The following is a 21637-nucleotide window of genomic DNA, read 5'->3' on the forward strand; positions in this document are numbered from 1 at the left end:
AGTGAAATTCTTTATAAATTAGCTTTATAATTGGGTATTGTCACTGTTCTCCCAGGAGCTATCTCAAAAATATTATTTTGTTCAAATAGAGAAAAGGAAGCTACATATTATTTATTCATTCAAAAATGTTTTTTGTGTGCCTCTGTTAAGTGTCAGTTTCTCGACACTGAGGAAACAGTAGTGAATGACTCAGAACCAGCCCTGCTCCAGGGATAGTGGGAGACTGTTTAGAAAACCAGGACATTATGATACCACGTACTTAGATTAATGGAAACAGACAAGAGGAGCATAAACCTAGGCTTGGGTGGTCAGAAGTGACATTAAGTTAAATCTTTGAAGTGTGACAAGATGAAAATCTGGCACTTGGAAAAACAACAGCCAACTCTGAGGAAGTCCAAATTTCCAAGACTGCTGGTCCAAACTATATATCTTTCAGTTGACTGTACAGTACCCAAAGCAAGTTAGATCAGAGCAAATATTCAGCAACAAGTGAACTCCTCACATATGTGTCTGCCTGACTTCAAGTATCTTTCAGGTATGTTTGCACCACAACTACCTTTAGACCTTGAAAAAACTAATGGAATAAATCATCTAAAAAAGCACCCTCTTTAATAGGATACTATTTCCATTTGCATTGTTACGGGGGTAAAAGCAATAATAAATATTTTTGCATATGTTATTTCACCTGAGTGGTACAATTCTATCTTGTCACTTTTAAAATGCCCTTGTTTAAGATCATACAGATGGCTAGTAGCAGGATCAGGACTTGTACCCAGGCCTGTCTGATCCCAAAGCCAGTGTTTTTTAGTCTGCATACTATATTGCCTCCTGCTAGTGAATGGGAGTTGTGACTTGCTCCCTCTCATTCAATGCATACTCAAAGATCAATATGTTAAAAAAAATAAGTCAAGATGTTCAAATACACATTTAATATTTAAATAGGATATTGAAACTAGCCTAAAATTTTTGCTACTTAACAGTTGTAATTCACTAACATGATTTATATTATGGTTTAACCTCAAATGTATTTGCTGTAAATAACTCAAATCAGAAAAACATATCATCTAAATCCTATTAGAGTTTGAGAACTCTAGCTATGTCAATTGTGACATAATAAGAAATAAACATTTGTTCTCTGCCCCTGGTTCCTGGCACAAAGTTCTAAAAACTCTTGTAATTTCCTAAGCAATAGGGTTCTAAGAACATCTTTTGTTCTAATGTCTGATCTTTGATCCCAGTTCCTGACACAGAGCTCTTAAACCCCTTGGAATTTCCTGGGTGATAGGAGTATCTTGTGGTCTAATAAGGCAACTCTCAGTGGGCTTCAGGATGGGGACTAGTCACCAGAAAGACCAAGCCATGATTAGAAGCTTAAAACTTTTAACCCCACTCTCCATACTACACAGAGAGAAGAGGAGCGGAAGATTGAGTTAATACCTGATTATGCCTACGTGATGGAGACCTTGATAAAAATCCCCAAAGTACAGGGTTTGGAGAGCTTCTGCGTTGGTGTACACATCTGCATTCCAGGAGGGTGCCATACCCTGGCTCCACAGGGTCAGACACTCCTGTGCTCAGGACGTTTACAGACCTCACCCTATGTACCTCTGTCTATTCATCTGTATCTTTTGTAATATCCTTTATAAACTGGTAAACATAAGTAAATGTTTACCTGAGTTTTGTGAGCTGTTACAGTAAATTATCAAACCTGAGGAGGGAGTTGGGGAAACCCCTGATTTAGTTATTATTTACTTTGACCTAGCCACCCCCGTTCCGGGAATATATCCCAAAATACATGGCCCAAAATATGAAGTATGTGCATGGGTATTCATTGAAGCCTATTTGCAATACCAAACCACTGGAAACTTTTCAAGCATTCATCACTAGTGGGCAATAAACTATGGATCAATCACAAATGGAGTACTATACCATCATAAAAAGGAGTTATTTCCTTGTAGGAAATAACCTCTGGAATATCTTGTTGAATGGAAAGACAAAGTGAAGAACAATGTTATAGAATGAAACTATTCATCAAAAGGAGGGGCAAGGAATTATTTTCTTATATTTATGCATATTTATATTAATACAGTTCATAATATGTTAATATCTCTTGTATTCAAGTTCATATATTATATATTCTTATAGTAAACCTAAAATACATACACATACTTTCTTTTATTAACAAACATATTAAATATAAAATAATGAAAAGACTAAAAAAATTAATAAATTACTACCTTTGGGAAGGTAGAGAAATGAATGAAGGGAACAGAGAGAATATAGCTGACTATATTTTGTTTTGTAGATTTGGAATCATTTAATATTTTGTATAATTATAAAAATTGAAAGTAAAAAAAGCGTATCAATTTGGTGACATAATCACCCAGAGAAATTTAATTATTTGACTATTCATCCCTAGTGCAATATTCCCTAAGAACTGATTTAAAAAATGTCTTAACATGTTTACAGAAAACATTGATGGAGGTAGTGTTTATATTATAATTTTGAGACTGTGGCATGTGCCCCTTTGGACAAAACAGATGAGAAATCATGTCAGTTTCTTTGGTACCCGGGATTTTCAGTATAGGTGCACCTGGCATATTGATGAGGTTAAGAAAAGTGTTGGTGGTTCTGAATGTGAATTGGCAGTATCAGTATGAACCCATGAAGTATTTTATTTTAAAAACATTTCATATCTCTGTTCACTGAAAAACAATAGAAAGCCATGACCAATTCAGTAGCAAGGAGTACCCTAGCTCTTCAAATATGGTCTCTAAATAGGAAACCAGAGTTCCTTGGATGAACAGCTGATTAAGAATAACAAAACCTAAGAGGTATACACACACACACACACCATACGCATAATATTAGGAAGAAAAAAGAGACATAAAAGACCTTTTTTAAATAACATGAGATAATATTTTAACACTTCATGCCAATAATATTTTAGTAAATTATACTTTACCAAAATTAACTCTAATTTATTTATTATTTAATATTTATTTATTTATTTATTTTTGGCTGCATTGGGTCTTCATTGCTGTGCATGGGCTTTCTCTAGTTGTGGTGAGCCGGGGGGTACTCTTCATTGTGATGCGTGGACTTCTCACTACGGCGGCTTCTCTTGTAGCGGAGCACAGGCTCCAGGTGCACAGGCTTTAGTAGTTGTGGCACGCAGGCTTCAGTAGTTGTGGCTTGCGGGCTCTAGAGTGCAGACTCAGTAGTTGTGGCTGTCAGGCTTAGTTGCTCCGTGGCATGTGGGATATTCCCGGACCAGGGCTCAAACCCGTGTCCCTGGCATGGGCAGGCAGATTCTTAATCACTGCACCACCAGGGAAACCCCAAATTAACTCTAATTTAAAAAAAAAAAACCTGAATAGACTAAAAAAATACACTTCATGTAGTCAAAAACCAGCTATTTAATTCACAACTATAAGGATATACCTTAAAATATAGATTATTAACCTACACATGGTAAGATTATGGGTGGTTTTTATATGCTCCTTTTTGCCTAGAGGCACTTTTCATATGTATACACATATGTATATATGTATAGATATGTATATATAACATATATATAAGTATATATATGTATCTATACATATATACACATACATGTATACATATATATGCGTATATATACACATACATACATATATGATGACAAGAATAAGTAAATCAAAATAATAGAAATAATTTTTTAGACTTTTTTTATTTAATTTTGTTCCTTGTATTTTCTTAACTTATGCTATTTCTACGGTTTGGCTCACAACAGCCTATCCACAAGAAAGATATTATTTGTCTCTCCTGGAACCTCAACCATGTTTAAACTTCTATCTGACAAGACTGTCCCACTTCATCCAGATGGTCCTCGCTCTCCACTCGTCTTAGGCACCTAGAACACCATCCTGCTGGTCTCCCAGTTCACGTCTCACCTGGGAGTTCTGTCCTCCCTAACCCTGGAGAAGGTGACTTTACCACCTCTGTTCTTCATTAGCTGTGGCACCTTAGCCCAGTTCCTCACTTGTCCAAACCTCAGTTTCCTCATTTTCAAAGAAAGACAGCAACCTATGGTGAAGATGGGGTTTTCTGTAAAGCAACTAGCGTCTTTCCTGGTACAAAGTAGATACGGATTATACTATGGTTAATTTCACTCTTGGCTTCAAAGAGACACAAGAGAGCATTTAGCACAGGTACCCTGACCAATCGTTAGTTGAGCAAAGTGTCACAGAAACACTTAAAGTGAAGACTATTGAGAAATACCAAAGCTGGAGGACACATATGTTTTCTTATTGCAATGGCAGAACTTCCTTCCTACTTTTGTGAATCAGTACTGCATGGAGCATCACCGAGTGTGGATGTGTGTGCATGTGTGAGTGTGTGTGCATGTGTGTGTAAGCACATTTTTGAGCAAGCATCACATCCTCCCTCATCTAAATATCCCTCATACCATGCGGCGAGGCCAAAAAAAATTTAAAAATAAATCTGCTTCCACACTTCCCCTCAGCATTCACCCTGTATTGGGAAAAGTTGGAGGCCAATGATAAGAAAAAGTTTACCTACATTAGAAACATTTGACCCCATCACAACATCAGCAAAAAAAAAAAAAAAAAAACAAGGCCAGCCCACTGCATGCCCTCTCTCTGGAGCCCCGGACAATCTGCGTGTGGTAACAAAGCCTTATAAAAAATTGACACCATGCCACCTAGTTATGATTGCTCAGAGAAAACATCCCTTTCATAATAATCTTATTAGGACAAGAGAGTGGATTTTTTTGTCTCTCCTTTGTGAGGAGCAATTTATTTTTTATGGATAGCAAAAAGAAATAAATTTTCCTGAAATGGTTCTTTGGTGGATCGGTGTTCATGCAGCTCATTCTGCGTTTATAGATAAGCAAAAGGTCAACTGAGTGTTACATCTTTTATGGCGAGTCAGTTAGGCGCTGCACCATGTGGTGTGGGGAGGGAGCTAGTTGGCAAATTCAACTGTTCTTCTACTTTCCTTTAGAGACTGGTTTGAGGGGGGATTTCTGTTCCAGGGACTGTCAGGGGAAACACCTATCAATCACCTGTCACAAGGCATTTGTTTTGGTGGTGGGATTTGATATTCTGTAGGAGATTAAGATCTATTGCTTTTGTCACCTGTGGAAAATATACAGATGATTTTTCAAGTACGTGTTTGACAGATTCCAAAGGAGTGGCATATGTGTCTCTGATTAATGACTTCCTCCTGTGTTCCTGAGGCCACTGCAACATTTCATTAAACTGTAAAAGCAGGGACCTGTTTGGAGATAGTGGAGAGAATCTGGGTCCAGAGCCCGTTTTGGGAGAGAAAGAGGGTTTCAGACCCAAGTCCTCTCCAGACACACACGGTATAAAATTGCAGTCAGCCCTCACTTGGGAGTGCCCTTGCTTTCCCAATGACATTTCTCATTTGTTCAACAAATATTTAATTAGTAGGCACCATGTACAAGACTCTACATGCAGGACCCAGAGAAGACCCTGCCCTTAAAATGTTTAATTTCTAATAGAGACAGGAAGGAGGGTTAATTCAATAAGGACTTGAGTGTCTTTTGTATGCTAACTCACTAACTACTGAAAATCTAATAGAGAAAGAAGAGAGGACATTAATATTTAGCGAGCACCTATAATGGTCCAGACAATATATTAAGCATCAAACAAGATTTTTCTCGGTTTTATCATTGTAAATATTTTATCTCCATTCCCCACCCCGCCCCCATTCCCAGGTAAGAAAATTGACACTCAAAGAGATCTTGGCAATAAATGACGATATCAAAATCCAAACCCACATCGTCTGGTCGCCACTGAAAGAGAAAGAAGGAGGTGGGATGAGGGCAGAAGGTAGGGATGGAATGTGGGTAGAGGTGGGCATGTGCAGAAAGAGCTTCTCGGAGGAAGTGGAGTTGAACTGAGGGCTGGACAGGAACAGCATTGAAAAGCAAACCTTCGACTGGCTCTGAGGAAAAGGAAAAGGTGAAGTTGTTCTGGGCAGACAGCAGTGGCCGTCTCTACACCCAGCCCGTGTGCTTTATAATGTGGCAAAGAAACTAGTGAGAGGGAGCATTTTTCCCTCCACCAGACCCCGCCCAGTCTCAGGAAGGGATACAGGGTGTGATGGAGAGACCCTAGACAGAGGGCTAATAGGCTGCAGTGCCGACCACTCCTTTCTGAGCTCTTTTTGGTGGCCTCTGTAGTTGTCACTGCCTTCCCCATGGTCTTTTTTTTTATGTTTCTGCTGCCTCTCCCCTGGGGGGTCCCCAAGCCCAAGGCCAGCCGCAGCCTTCTGACTCAGCAACCTCTGGCACCACCTCCGTTCAGCCCTACCCAGGTGATCTTCAAACCTCTCTTCTGGCTTCACCGCCCCCTCCTTACTTCCTGAAATGTCAGTTCTGACTGAGTCACTCGTGCGGGCTCTCCTTCTTACACATTCCTGTTCCCCCAGTTTCGTACAAGTCCGGATTCCATCCAACCTGGACTACAGTGGTCCGTTAATAGCCCCTCCTTCTGGTTCCTTCTTAAATGGTGGCCAAACTGTGTTCACATGCATCTCTCATACTGTTCTAAGAGCTCTTATAGACCATCGGTTCCCCTTTGCGTTCCAAGCATCTATCGCTCTCTAAACTCTCGGGAATGAACAGCTCATCCTATGCCCTCCAATCTGTTCTGCACACATCTGCAAATTCAACCACCTTTATAGACAGAATAAAGCTTAAATTCCATAGCCTTCCATTTGAAGCCACTCACAAACTGGCCCTGGTTAACCCTTCCAGTCCTGTCTCTTACCACTCTCCAAAAGTAACTCATTATTACAGCACATTTTGCCCCACCCCTTGCCCATCACACCTGTGGTTTCTCACCTCCTCTGCAGTATCCTCTCCTCCTCTCTTCCGAATAAAATCTCACTCATTTTACAAAGCAAAATTATAATCCCATCTCATCCACCAGCATTTCTAGATTTCCCTAGCCTTAAATCATCACTTCCTTTTCTGAACCCTATTGGCATTTAAGGTCTAAAATGCCATACATCTTTCCCCAGCTGCCCTTTCCTGTGAAGCATCCTCTGTGGGGCTCAGGCTTTTTTCTCTACTTGACTGTACATACTATGAGAACCAGACCCCTAGCCTTCATGATATTTGCACTTCCAATGTGCTCTGCATGTACAGGAAGCTGAAGAAAGCTATCCTTGTCTTATCATCTCCCAGAATTCACAAACGATAATTCTTTGGAATGTACCCTTTCCTTCTTGCATGAGTCAGATTCCAGTCATTATTCAACACACATGTACAATGCAAGTCAACTCAGATCCCGCAAGCCAAGCCCTTGCAAGGCTTCTTTTGAGGTGGCCGTGTCTGTAGGGCACATACCTACTCTGACTAGCAAATGGGCTGGGTGTGTGACATTTCAACAGCAGGTTCAGTTGGGGACTGCGATTCAATTACAGGGTTTGATACCTGTAATGGGAGCCACTTTTTCTCTTTGAGTGACTTTTGGGAAAAAAAAAAAAAACAGCCTTCTTGTAATCAGAAGGTCTTGCTGAGTCAGCACTTGCCTCACTCTCCATTTATGTCATACCACTTCATACTAAAACTCATTTTATACTTTTGATATATTGTGGCTCAGAGAGTAAATGGTTTATGCCAGAACATGCTACCTGATGGATGGTACACCGACTTTCTCAGCTTAATTAAATATCTACCTAGAGGGATTACTGCCAAGCAGTGGCTGAAGCCTGAAATCCTACCCACCTGCTTCTGCATACTTCCTGCACCTGAATGGCTGGGCTGAAATGCCCCAAAGAAAGAAGGCTGTTGTTGTGAAAAGAGGTTGCATTACCTGCCTGTCCAGTGGAGTGAATTTTCATCACGCTGAAAATCTTAAGCTGAACAAGACTCTGGGATCCTTGCAAGGGGAGAAAGATGACTGCAAATTTCCACCAACTTTGCAAATGAATCCCTTCCCTGAACACTGATACAGGAGCAAACTGTCCCCTTCTTAACTCTCTTAAAAAGAAATACAGGAATTATGAAAGAGGCTGAAATTTCAATCTTAGCCGCTTTGCTTTTAACTCTTCAGGTACCTGCAGAATTTCTCCCAGACAATGATCTTGTGTTTCAGAGACTCATGTCAGCATCAGTTGGCTCTCAAAGATTTTCAGATGCATGGACAGTTTGCTTACTGAAGGACCAATGTCTAGGTCCCACATGTTCACTCACTTTGCCTTCCAAGAGGACAATGGCAGCACCCTGGCCATGACAGCTTTCCCAAGGGTGACACACAAGGAACTTGCTACCTTAAGATACGGGCAGTTAAATTTAATATTAAGGTCAAATGTATAACTCCAAGAAGCTGTGTAATCATATACTGTTCTTAATGAAAGATATTTTCATTCAAATTACAAGTTGCCCCAAATCTTGCCAGATGTTCAGGTCCATGATAACCAAATCTATATCCTGCATCCACTTTTACTGATGGCTCAGTAACAATTTTGGCAAAGGTCATACTGATTGGGATCAGATGAACCAGACAGAATTCAAACCTGACACATGAGCCTTTGGAGAAGTCCCTTGCTGTCTTCGTTTTCTCCTCTATAAAAAGGGGAAATAATACCTGATTCCCAGGACTGTGATGAAAATTAGGGAGACAATGGTTTCACAGTGCTTTGTACCATGACTGGCACATAGTAGGTTTAAACAAATGGTGCTTAATTTCTTCTTTCTTCCCCAGCATGGAATTAGATGGTGTTCATATACTGCCAAAGGAGCTTGTTAATTTAGTTTGTGAACATTCCAATAATTTATTACCAATAAGTAACAAAAGGAAAAGTCATGGCTTACATGGCATATGGCTTATTCAGAACACAATCAATTGCTGAATTTTTGCCTGGCTGTTGTATCAGGAAGCCATAATTCGTGAAGAGGTAAGAGAGACTGATAAACAAAAAGTGAAAGCTTTGCATCGAATCTCTTTTTTCATTGAAGAAACTGGTGTTTTGTAAGTCAGTGCACACGTGTGTTTATTCACCATCCTTCTTTAATTTCATCACATCTGTCTTTCTCAATTGCTCAGCTGCAACCTAGTCTCAAGTATTTTATGATACTTAATTTCAAGAAAATTGTTTCACCATGGTAGCAAAATAACAAGTGTAATGGAAAATATATTAAATATAATTCGTTACTGCACAGAACTTTGTCATCAATATTTATACAACGTGTAAGTGGAAAATCAAAGATAACTGAGACTGAGGCAGGGGGCATATATCAATACATACAGGGTTCCTTCCTGAGAGTGGGATTTTCCCTGCTTAAATTAGAGGAAAATATTCTGGGTTGTTTAATACAACATTTCTCCAACATATCTGAAAATTGCTCTCTAATCCAAATGCAACCCATTTTTCCCCATTAGATCAATTACTCTTACCTTTTTTTAGCCAGAATATTTTATTTTTTTAATTAATTTTTATTGGAGTATAGTTGCTTTACAATGCTGTGTTAGCTTCTACTGCACAAGAAGACATACAGATGACCAACAAACACATGAAAAGATGCTCGACATCACTAGTTATTAGAGAAATGCAAATCAAAACTGCAATGAGGTATCACCTCACACACGTCAGAATGGCCATCATCAAAAAATCTACAACCAATAAATGCTGGAGAGAGTATAGAGAAAAGGGAACCCCCTTGCACTGTTGGTGGGAATGTAAATTGATACAGCCACTATGGAGAACAATATGGAAGTTCCTTAAAAAACTAAAAATAGGGCCTCCCTGGTGGCGCAGTGGTTGAGAGTCCGCCTGCCGATGCAGGGGATGCGGGTTCGTGCCCCGGTCTGGGAGGATCCCATGTGCCGCGGAGCGGCTGGGCCCGTGAGCCATGGCCGCTGAGCCTGTGCATCCGGAGCCTGTGCGTCCGGAGCCTGTGCTCCGCGACGGGAGAGGCCACAGCAGTGAGAGGCCCACGTACAGCTAAAAAAAAAAAAAAAAAAAAAAAAAAAAAAAAAAAAAAAAACTAAAAATAGAATTACTTACATTTTTAAAACAAGGTTGCCTTAGACTACATTATCATGGTATAAAAAATATGAAATATCAAAGAAGAGTGTCAGGGAGGAATAGGACCAAAAATTAAGGTCTCCTATACAGGTATTCGATTGTAATTATAAAAGAGGGATCACTGGATAAAAAACTGAGTTAAACTTTTGTTGAATCATAGTGAGTTGGTAAGGCCTTTTTCCATAACAGCTATTGAGACTCCAGACTACTTGTCATAAAGTAGTATCTTTGAAATCATCAACTCTGGAGGAAAATGTGTTATTTTGATAATGTTATGATAAACCACCATTGACATCTTGGGCAGAGACTCATGTTCTGACCTATTTAAGCCACCCACTTTGTGCCTGCCACTGTGACATTTGTTTGCTTTCAGTTAAGACAGGAAATGTGTTCATCTCAATTTCTACATCACAAAGTATGCACTGAAACAAGTTTCTTCTTTACCAATCTATTTAATGTGTTGTCTGGAATTAGGGTAAGTAATGAGATCGCAGAACACTGCTCAGTGGATATGAATCCATCCCTCCACTTTCCAAAGCAGGAATGATGATCAGCGTTTATTGGGCAGCAACTATGCTTGTCATTTTCCATACATCACTTCATTTCCCCCTTGCAACAGCTGTCTGAGATACAAATGACCATACCATTTTACAGTTTAAAAAGCTGAAGTTTAGCAATGTTATGGAACTTGTCAAATGTCACACAAGAAGTAGCAGAGGACTTCCCTGGTGGCGCAGTGGTTAAAAATCTACCTGCCAATGAAGGGGACACGGGTTCGAACGCTGGTTCTGGAAGATCCCACATGCCACGGAGCAACTAAGCCTGTGCGCCACCACTACTGAAGCCCGATCGCTTAGAACCTGTGCTCTGCAACAAGAGAAGCCACCGCATTGAGACACCCACACACCACAACAAAGAGTAGCCCCCGCTCACTGCAACTGGAGAAAGCCCGTGCACGGCAATGAAGACCCAACGCAGCCAAAAATAAATAAACCGATTAACTAAAAAAAGAGATCTACTACATCTGATTCCTGTTTTAAAAAAAGGAGCAGAATCCGGATTCAAGCAGAGGCATATTCAACTACAGAACTCTCATTCTTTCTCCTCCATCTGGCCACCTCTCTCAGAATTATTACAATGCGCTTCATATGGACAAAAGACTCCTCAGACAGCTGTTGATGGTTTATTTTTCCCGATGGCATTCCAGGGAATCTGCTCCAGAAATAGTTTTTTAAAGTAAACATACATTTATAGCAAAGAGGTGTTACATGAAGTATTTTCATTTGGAGAATGAAAACTACTTATGCTTACTCTGCCATTCCAGTCTGGTCCTGCATTGTCTTTTTCTTCTCTACGTAGAAAAATTAGGACTAGTCTGTGAACTCTGCAGCCACCAGTTTCCTAAAACTGTAACTCCTCAGAGAAGACGAATCACATCAAACATTGCTGACTGACAGCCTTTTAATCTCAGAACCAGTGCCTCAATTTCAGTAGTTGCCAAGACAAGAAAGAAGAAACATGAAGACTTTAGGGGAAAAGGTCATCCCCAGTGTTGCCAAGAGCTGAGTTCACAAGCAGTGTTCATAAATAAGCTCAATTATGCTTTACCTCCTTTACACAGCTGGGTCATTCCACTGAGAGATGTTCCCCTCACCAGATGTGCTGATTCCTCAGTGCAATGAGTAGCTCACAGTTTATCTGACACACATGTATTTAGTTCTGAGGGTCACTGCTCTCCCAGGTCAGCATTTTTCTCACTTCTCAAGTAAATCAGGCATGACAAACCAGTGTGTCATCCTTGCTTTTCTTTCTCCCAAATATGCTGTTCAATCAATACCAATTCCCAGTTGGTTACAACAAGGGTGAATGCTTTCACTCTGGGCTAGTGTGCTCCCTGCCTGGAGGCCTAATGATGGTTGAACAACATTGAATGGGTGTGTTAGAAATAACACATCTCCCTAATGGGATACACTGGGAAAGACTCATCTTCCTTGAAGAGATACAAGCCCAGGAAGGGTAGGATGGAGCTCACACTCTTATAGAATATTTTCCCACCTAGTCTTTCATAGGCCCTCAGAAATATTTCTCAACAATTAGGTTGTAACTTACAGTTTTCTAACTAGATGGCACAATAGAATATTGACTTGAAATTCTTTGAATTAAATATAACTGCTTTGCACCTAAATAAGAATCCCTTAATAATTGAGATCTGCTCATAAATGCCCCCAGAAATGTAGGTAGTATAAATAGTTACCTATTAGCAACTGGCTTATTAAATCATCAAAAATATGAGAGATTTTGTACATCATACCTGAAACTAGTCCCAGACACATCTAAAAAGTGGAATTGCAAATTATCGTGTTCCCTTTTGCAAAGATGATTTTTATCACTATATGTCATTGTTACACACTGCATCTTTGCATTACCCTGCAAATCCATACACTGAAGGCCCGACCTCCAACATGACGGTACCTGGAGATGGGGTTTTTAGGAGGTGATCAGGTTACATTAAGTCATGAGGGTGGGGCCCTCTTGATGGGGTTATTAGCCTTAAGAGGAGGAAGAGAGATCCCTCTCTTTCCATGTGTACCCGCTGAAAAGATGACAAGTGAGGAATTAGAGAGAAGTCAGCTGTCTGCTGGAAGAAGGTCCTCACCAGGAACCAAATAGGCCAGCACCTTGATCTTAGACTTTCAGCCTCCAGAAATGTGAGAAATAAATCTTTGTTTAAGCCATCTAGTCTATGGTATTTTTTTGTGGCAGCCTGAGCTGACAGTCATAATATCCCTTCTAATCAAATTTAGCGAATACTATTTGCCACAAATAAGTGAAAAATTTTGAAGCAATGGGGTGAAGAGTTGTGTAAGGTCATGGCCCAGGCGGGGCCAGATTTAGAATGCTCAGCTGTCTCTTGATCAAAGTAGAACCCCTGAAAATGATTCTCACCACATTACATCCCCAATTATATTTCTGTTCCGGAGCAGGAACAAACATAGTGGGGTAGGTTTGGGGTAGAAATGCATGCCAAGTGACTGTGTCTGATGAAATCAGATTGAGAAGTCATGGCCAGACAGATGTACTTCTGGGAGCCGTAGGACAGAAAGACCAAATTCAGGACAAGAATGCACAGCCATTGTAATTATTATGCATGGAAAACTTTTTTTCTTCCCTTTCTTCCCAAAACGTGTGTGTGAACATGAATGTACTTGGCACTCTTTAACCCGAAAGTGACCAAAACTCATTTGCAGCAGCTTAAACACCTCCCACAAAGTGCTGGAGTGTGATTTCAGGCATGCCACACCTGGACACTGTCTCCATGTCCTGGGTGCCTGTATCCCACCAGCCTTCAGTTCCATTTCCCCTGTGTGCTTTATTATCAGGCAACTTCTCCCCCAGTGGATGGAGAGAAGGGTACCAGAAGCCTCAGGTTTACAATCCAAACATAAGGGAGTGAGAGATTAGGGGTGGATGGTCATTGGCCAGGCTGGGTCATATGCACCCCTGACCAAGCCTGAGTAACCATGGGACAAATCTTGGACCTGTCCCTACCCAATAGGCTGGGGTTTGAGGACAGCCACCCTGACAGTCTAGGAGAGGGGCAGTTCCCAGAGAAAAGTGGTGCTCTCCCCATGTGGGAGGAAAGCTGCTTCAATTACATACCAACAGATGGCTATCACTTAACCTCTTTCTGTTTAAGGTGCTTTGTTTGATTGTATTATATGCATCTTATCTGAATTCTGTATAGTCTTCTAACTTTGAATATCATGTAAAACTGTATGATGTGCTACAAACTCCATTCAAAATACATTAGGTTAAGCTGTAATGAAAGCTCTAAAATGCTTGTTAAGAACTGCTCCACTGAATGTTTAAATTTATGCTTTTCTCATCAAAATGTACAGCTTCCTATGTAAATTTATATGTATATTTGTGTACATATGTGTGTGTATCTAGGTACACATAGATCCCATAGTATATGCTAGAAACTAAGCTTCCTCCTTTCCCCACCCCTCTCCTGTCGCTCCTCCATCCTTCCTGACCAGCCACTGTTCTAAGAGCTGGGAATACAGCCTTGAACCAGAGAGACGAACGCCTTGCCTCATGTAACTTATTTTATGGAGGTAGAAGTGGAGAAGCAAATAAACAAACTAGAATTTATGAGGAATGTCATCTGGTGTCTGTCTCCCATAAAGCTGCTATCCAAGGTTTTTAAAAAGTCTGGCCTCACTGGTGGTGGGGGTCCCCTGCGTGTATTGTGGATGGAGGGGAGTCCAGGCATTCTCCTCACACTCCTGGAGCTTCTTCTCATGGGCAGCTACTCCCGTCCCAGGGCACTGTGCCTGATGGTCGCCTGGCAGCCTTCCTCTTCCCTTGAACAAGCTTCAGTTTTAAGGATACTGCGTCAGCTTTAAACCAACCTCAGGATGCAAGGTCTTTCTACTTAGAGAAAAACTGCCCTGGTTGAGTAACTGTCCTGCGTTCTTGTTAGATATGATGTTTATTTCCTCCATCCGAAATAAATTCTCTAAATTGTTTTTTGTGTCTTTTCATCGTTTTACACCTGCGCATTTGTTGTTGTCATTGTTGTTTCGGACTGAATCAAAAAGCTAAGACTGTGGACATGACTAAATTACTAACATCCAGCTCAAAGTCAGTGCAGAGTTAGTCGGCAGGGGCTTTGCCTGTTTTGTGGATAAGTGTACCCAAGTGGTAAGGATGATCCTCAAGGGACTTCTGGTGGTCTGGTGGTTAAGACTTCGCCTTCCAGTGCAGGGGGTGTGGGTTCAATCCCTGGTCGGAGAGCTAAGATCCCACATGCCTTGGGGCCAAAAAAACCAGAACATAAAACAGAAGCAATATTGTAACAAATTCAGAGAGGCATGGACATATACACACTACCAAATGTAAAATAGATAGCTAGTGGGAAGCAGCCGCATAGCACAGGGAGATCAGCTTGGTGCTTTGTGACTGCCTAGAGGGGTGGGATGGGGAGGGTGGGAGGGAGGGAGACGTAAGAGGGAAGAGATATGGGAACATATGTATATGTATAACCGATTCACTTTGTTATAAAGTAGAAACTAACACATCATTGTAAAACAAATATACTCCAATAAAGATGTAAAAAAAAAAAGACTTTAAAAATGATCCACATCAAAACATCTTAAAAAAAAAAAGAATGCTCCTCAACATTTGTATAATGAATGAACTACCGAAAGTCCCCAGTGATGAAAATATGACTTTCAGCTGCAACTTTAATGACTTATGATAATTCTGCACTTGACGAAGTTGAACCCACTCCCTCCCTGTCCACATTCTTCTTCATCACAGTCACCCCCTTAAGGCTAGCTCCCCCGGTGGCTGCTCCCCCCACCCCCCCTGGCTAGGGGTTTGCAAATCTGTTGCCTCCAGTACTATTATTTTAAAATGTATACAAACATAAATATATGTGTGCATCAGAGTTGTTTCTTGTATTCAAATCCCCTCCCATGTTTGTGCATAATGTCATATATATCTTATAATGCTTCAAAGTACGATTTTTGATGCTTTTCTGTTTCAATTCATTGTATCATTACATTTTAATATCCAGGAAGAATTCAGAATCTCTGGGCGGAAAAAGGGCATAGAAAACAATATAAGCCTCAGAACCTTGTGAGGTTTGCTGTATATATCCCACAACACCACAGTCTTCAGAATAATACAGCTAAGCCTTTATCAATGCTTTTTCAGGTTTTTGCAGTTTGAGCATAATCTCCCTGGAATGCGCTGAATCTTATCCTCCACATGACCTTGTAAGAAACCAGAGTATTCACAGATTCAGCACAGGAGGTGCTCAGCAACCTGTTTCAAAAGCTCTGGGTAGAAATTTGCAGGGATTAAAAGGAGTAGGTGATTTCAATTAAATGGTCCTCAGAACCTGGTGTTAGCCATGTATCTTTAGGATCAAAATATAGCAGTTATTACACACACACAGACTACTTGGTATATCACAAAAAGGAGATAAAATCTTAGATTTCTACTGTGGCCACTTTCCTTCCTCTCTGCTCCCACCTGGGGCAGAGAGCTTCATCTTTCAGACCATGCATGTCCAGGGCTACACTTTCTGGACTTCCTTCCCAGGTCTGAGAACTTGGCTAGTTACTACCTTTATTTCTCAGCTTCCTCATTGGTAAAATGGGGTTAATCACAACCTGTATCTCAGAGAGTTGTCAGGATTAAATGAGCAAATTCACATGAAAGGACGTAGCACATAGTGAGCCTGGACCCTCAGCACCCAGGAAGCCTTCAACAAATGCAAAGCCTTTGTAGTTGTAATGAAAACCTTCCCTCTTTTCCAAGAACTAACGTACAAAGTTTGGGATGAGGGATGTAGGAGGTTTTATGGGGAGAATAATCTGGAAACTGGATGTGATTAAAACTCTAAAAGTAATAATTTGGTGGTAAAATAGTTCTGGACTAAGAGTCAAGAGGTCTGGATTTAGCTCTGGCTCTATGGCTAATTAATGATGTGACTTGAGCTGAAAAAATATCTTCTGGGCACTTACCACTTGCCAGATACTGAGGATTCAGAGGCCAATAAAACACCATCCCTGTGCTCCAGACATTCACAGACCTGTAGAAGAGAAAATTACGTGAACGCTGAAATAAAATACTATGTGATTCACACAATCAAACAGTTATAGAAAAGGGAATAATTTTTATATTCCCTGGAGTTAACTGATGTGAACACAACTTAGAGGGTGGAGTCAGATAGATATGGGTTAAAAACTCAAACCAGCATCTTAGAGTCAAGTGAAGTTGGATAAGTTATTTACCCTGCTTTGAGCCTCGGTTTCCTTTTTTGTAAACTACCTGTTCTGTAGGATTCTTAGACATTAGAAATAATACATATAAAACATCCGGCCAGGATTGTTAATGTAAGTTAAGTGTTGGGCACATGGTAGAAACACAGATGAACGTCCTTTCCCCTCTTAAACCTTTTTCAGACCTCACACTCTAAGCCTCTATGCATCAGGCCCAAAGGAATGTTATACTGTCACCTCCAAGTGCAGTTTTAGAAGCTGCTATGAACTTTTCTGGAACTGAAAGTTTAATGTGGAAAGTTTCATGAATAGTTGTTGGTTCAGGTAGAGAGCCTGGGTGAATAAAGACATGAATATATTTCTAAATTGCACCAGCTTTACTGCTAAGGCAAGGCAAAGTTTAGTCATTTGTTCTGCCTTTTACTTCTCTTTCTTTTCTTGTGGGAAGTTATTCCAACCAACAAATTATCATCAGTGCTATTTTCTCCTTCTTGGTAGGAGAGATATACCACCCCTCAGGATAAGCCTGATGAGAAAACATTGTCTCTCTCTAGAGAAAATTCCAATTCTCTCACCCCACCCAAACCAAGGGAGACTCCCTTACCTGAATTGGGAAACCAAAATTCCAAACTATAGTCTTATTCACAGACTCTTGCCAGTTTGAAAACTCAACTGGATTGCAGAAAGGAGCCCACATTCTACCATCATAGAACTATAAAGGAGAAGGATGCTCAGTGATCATTTGGTCCTTCCTACCCCTGCAAATGAGGAAACTCAGACCAGGAGAGATGCAATGACTTGTCTCATGGTTAGCTTAGCAACAGGGTCAGGAATTTGAACTCCAGACTCCTAGACAGTACTCTCCCCCCACACACTCAGTCTTTTCAAATAATCAAATCAACATAAAGGCCAACATAAAAATCCAAATGTAATAAAACACATTTAGTCTTCCAATCGCATTTTCTGGAAACCTCTGATAAATGCAAAACTGACACAGAGGAGGAGAAAAAAAAAAGAAAGTTAAAAACAAATGTACATGAGGTTAAGTCATATGTTCCCTCTAGGAAGACGTTTGCTATTTTTCATGAATTTCCATGAAGCCCGTGAACATCATGGGGTTTGGGATTAGATAAATATTAATTATGAGAAAAGTGGAAGTGTTCTGGGATTGTGAAGAGAATGAAATGTTATTTCCCTTCATTTCAGTGACAATATAAAATATAAAGAGACATTAGGTAAAAACTAAGAGAATCTGAATAAAGTATGGACTTTAGTTAATAATAATGTTTCAATATTTGTTCATTAATTGTGACAAATGTGCCATACTAATTTAAGATGTTAATAATAGGGGAAACTGGATGTAGGGCATATTGAAACTCTTTGTACTCTCTTTTCCATTTTTCTATAAATCTAAAACTGTTCTAAAAGTAAAGCTTATTTTAAAAAGTAAAATAGAAAACAAGCAGAAAAACTTCCACATGTCTTCCGCCATGCTCTTAGATCATGGACCATCACAATTAATGCTAAGTTAGAATGGAAACTTAGGAGTGCTTAAATGGCATGAGAGATCATATATAAATGAATTTGTATTTCAGGCTATATGCAAGGTAAATGCAGGTGAATTCTGAGTATCTGTTGTTCCTCTAGCCTCACTCCATCACAGTATATTGAATGGAGTGAAGCTCCATCCTTCAGGATGCTGAGCACTTTATGTACAAGTTTTCCCTAATCCTCAGGACAACTTTCTGAGGTATACATTATCATCCTTATTTTGTCAGTGAAAAAATTATGTTCAGAGAAGGCAGGAGATCTGCTTAAAATTTTTCAGATACAATAAAGTTTATTCAAGATTTGTTTCCCATCTCCAGATTACTTTCCTTAAACATTTAATGTCCTTTCCTCTTCTTACTATCAATGAACATAGACGCCATTTTCTAAAGAGCTGGCCAAAATATGAGATAGCTGTTAATAGTTTTTAGTCATTATGTCTCTTTAGAAACTTCCTGGATGTGAGTTTCTCAGAGCTTCTTTTGTTTTTTTTAAAGACCTTGACGATATTGAAAAATAATGATAAGGCAGTTTATAGTATGTCTCTTGACTGGGATTGGGATTTGCCTGATGTTTCTCTCATGATTATAATGGGTTTATGGGTTTTGTGAAGGAAGGCCACACAGATAACATTCCATTTTCATTATATCATTGTATCAAGGGTACTTACTATCAATTTGATGTATTACTACTGATGTTGACCTTGATCACCTGGTTGAGGTAGTATTCATCAGGTTTCTCCACTGTAAAGTTACTCATTGTCCCTTTTTCTATATGGTACTCTTTGGAAAACATAACCACATGCAACCTGCTCTTGAGTGGGATTTATGCTCCACACACTTGAGGATAGAATATCTATATAAATTATTTGGAATTCTTCAATATAGGAGATTTATGTATTCTTAACCATTTATTTCTTTATGCAATCATTTATTTATATCAGTATGAAGTCATGGATATTTATTTTACACTTGGGTTATAATCCAATACTACTTTATTTTGTTGCTCAAATAATCCCAGCTGTGCCATGGGGAGCTCTTTCAGCAGGCTTGCATGTCTTTTCAAATAATCCCCATATTGTGATTTTTTTTTTCTTTTTGACAATTTTCTTGCTTTTTAGCATTACAAGATGTTCTAGGCTTGTCTTGTATATTTCCTGCCCCAGAAACTAGAATCTTCTATTTCTGCAAGAAACCCTGTTTCCTTTCTTTGGAGAATGTTATTAGAAACAAAGACCTGGCTACTAGATGTATCCTAACTAGTGCATATATGCATATCCATAAATATTTCTATATGTGACCATAAGCTATACATGAGTTCATACTGATGTCTCCATTCCACTTTCATGTCCATTATGACATGGTTCATTCTAGCATGCTCCTCTTGCTTTTCTATAAACTCCCATTTGAACAGTGAGAAGCCTGGCTTTCACCGGCCACCACCCATTTACTTAATTATGCAAATCCAGGATACATGTATAGTGGTATCAAAACTGCTAATACCTACCCCAATGGAAACCAACTTTATCAACTAGAGCACAGCAGTTGTGTATGGTTTCTTTTGCCCTTAGTCTTACAGACTCCACTTATTTCCATCATTATTTAGGTCAGCACTTTCCTCCCACAACCTTCAGTGATGTTGCTTCACATATTTGTAATACAGTTAGATTCTTTTGTCACTTTCTGTATTCTATCCTGGGATCCTCTGGCCTCCTAAATGATCTATTTTTAAGTTGCATGCATGAAGGTCTGTTTCTTGTGCTGTAAAGTACTATGGTTTTGACAAAAGTATAGTGTGGTTTTATTGTTCTAAAAAATCTCTTGTATTTCACATATTTAACACACGACTGCACACTCCTGCCTCTCCCAGCCTGGAATCCCTGGAAACCACTGATCTTTTAGCTGTCACTGTGGTATTGTCTTTTCAATTGCCATATAATTGAAACCACAAAGTACTTAGCCTTTTCACACTGGATTCTTTAATGTAGCAATCTGCATGTAAGGTTCCTCTGTGTGGCTCTTTTTGTAGCTTAATAGCTCATTTATTTTATTGCTGAGTAATATTCCATTGTGTGAATGTTTGTTATCTACTCACCTATTGGAGACATTTTAGTTGCTTTTAGTTTCAGGCAATTATGAATAATGCTATTATACATATTTGTATGCAGGTGTTTGTGTGGGCATAAATTTTCAAATCAGTTGGGTAAATACCAGGGAGCAGGATTTCTGGATCATAACCTAAGATGATAGCTTTATAAGAAATTGCCACACTCGCCTCCAAAATGGCTGTATCATTTTGCATTTCCAGTAACAATAAATGATATTTCCTCTTGATTTGTTTCCTCTGCAGCATTTGGTATTATCATTTTTTTGGATTGTAGCCAATTTAATAGGTATGTAGTGGTAGCTACTGTTGTTTTAGTTCACAGTTCTCTGATGATACATGATGATTTCTGTTACTGATCTCTAATTTCATTGTCATCTGAGGACATACTTTGTGTGGTTTCTGCTTTAAACAAAAATAATGTGTGTTTTATGGCCTAGAATGTGGTCTATTTGGTGAGTGGTCCATGTGAGCCTGACAAGAATGTTTATTCTGCTGTTGTTACATGGCATATTCTGTAAATGTCAATTAAATGAAGTTGACTGATAGTGCTATTAAGGTCAACTTGCTGATTTTGTGCCTTTTTGATTTGAAAAAGGGATGTTGAAGTCTACAGCTATAATAGTGAATTTGTACATTTCTCCTCAAGGTTCTGTCATTTTTTCACCTCACATATTTAGATACTCTGTTATTAGGCACATACATGTTCAGAATTGTTATACCTTCTTGGAGACTTAACCCCTTTATCATTGTGTAACACTTCTCTTTATCCCTGATAACTTTCCTTATTCTGAAGTTTGCTTTGTCTGAAATTAATACAGATACTCTGGCTTTCTTTTAATTGGTGTTAGCATGGTATGTCATTAGCATGGTATATTTTCTTCCATCCATTTACTTTTAACATATTGGTGTCTTTATAATTAAAGTGGGTTTCTTGGAGATGACATGTAGTTGTTTTTTTTTATCCACTCTGGAAGCACATATCTTTAAGTTGATGAATTTAGAAGATTCAAGTTTTAAATTATTATTGATACAGTTGGGTTGATAACTATCATATTTGTAACTGTTTTCCATTTTTTCGTTATTTCTCTTTCCTTAATTTTCTGCCTTCTCTGGTTTTA

Source organism: Mesoplodon mirus (assembly GCF_964341445.2).
Source record: "Mesoplodon mirus genome assembly, chromosome: 4".
In the NCBI taxonomy this organism is placed as follows: domain Eukaryota; kingdom Metazoa; phylum Chordata; class Mammalia; order Artiodactyla; family Ziphiidae; genus Mesoplodon; species Mesoplodon mirus.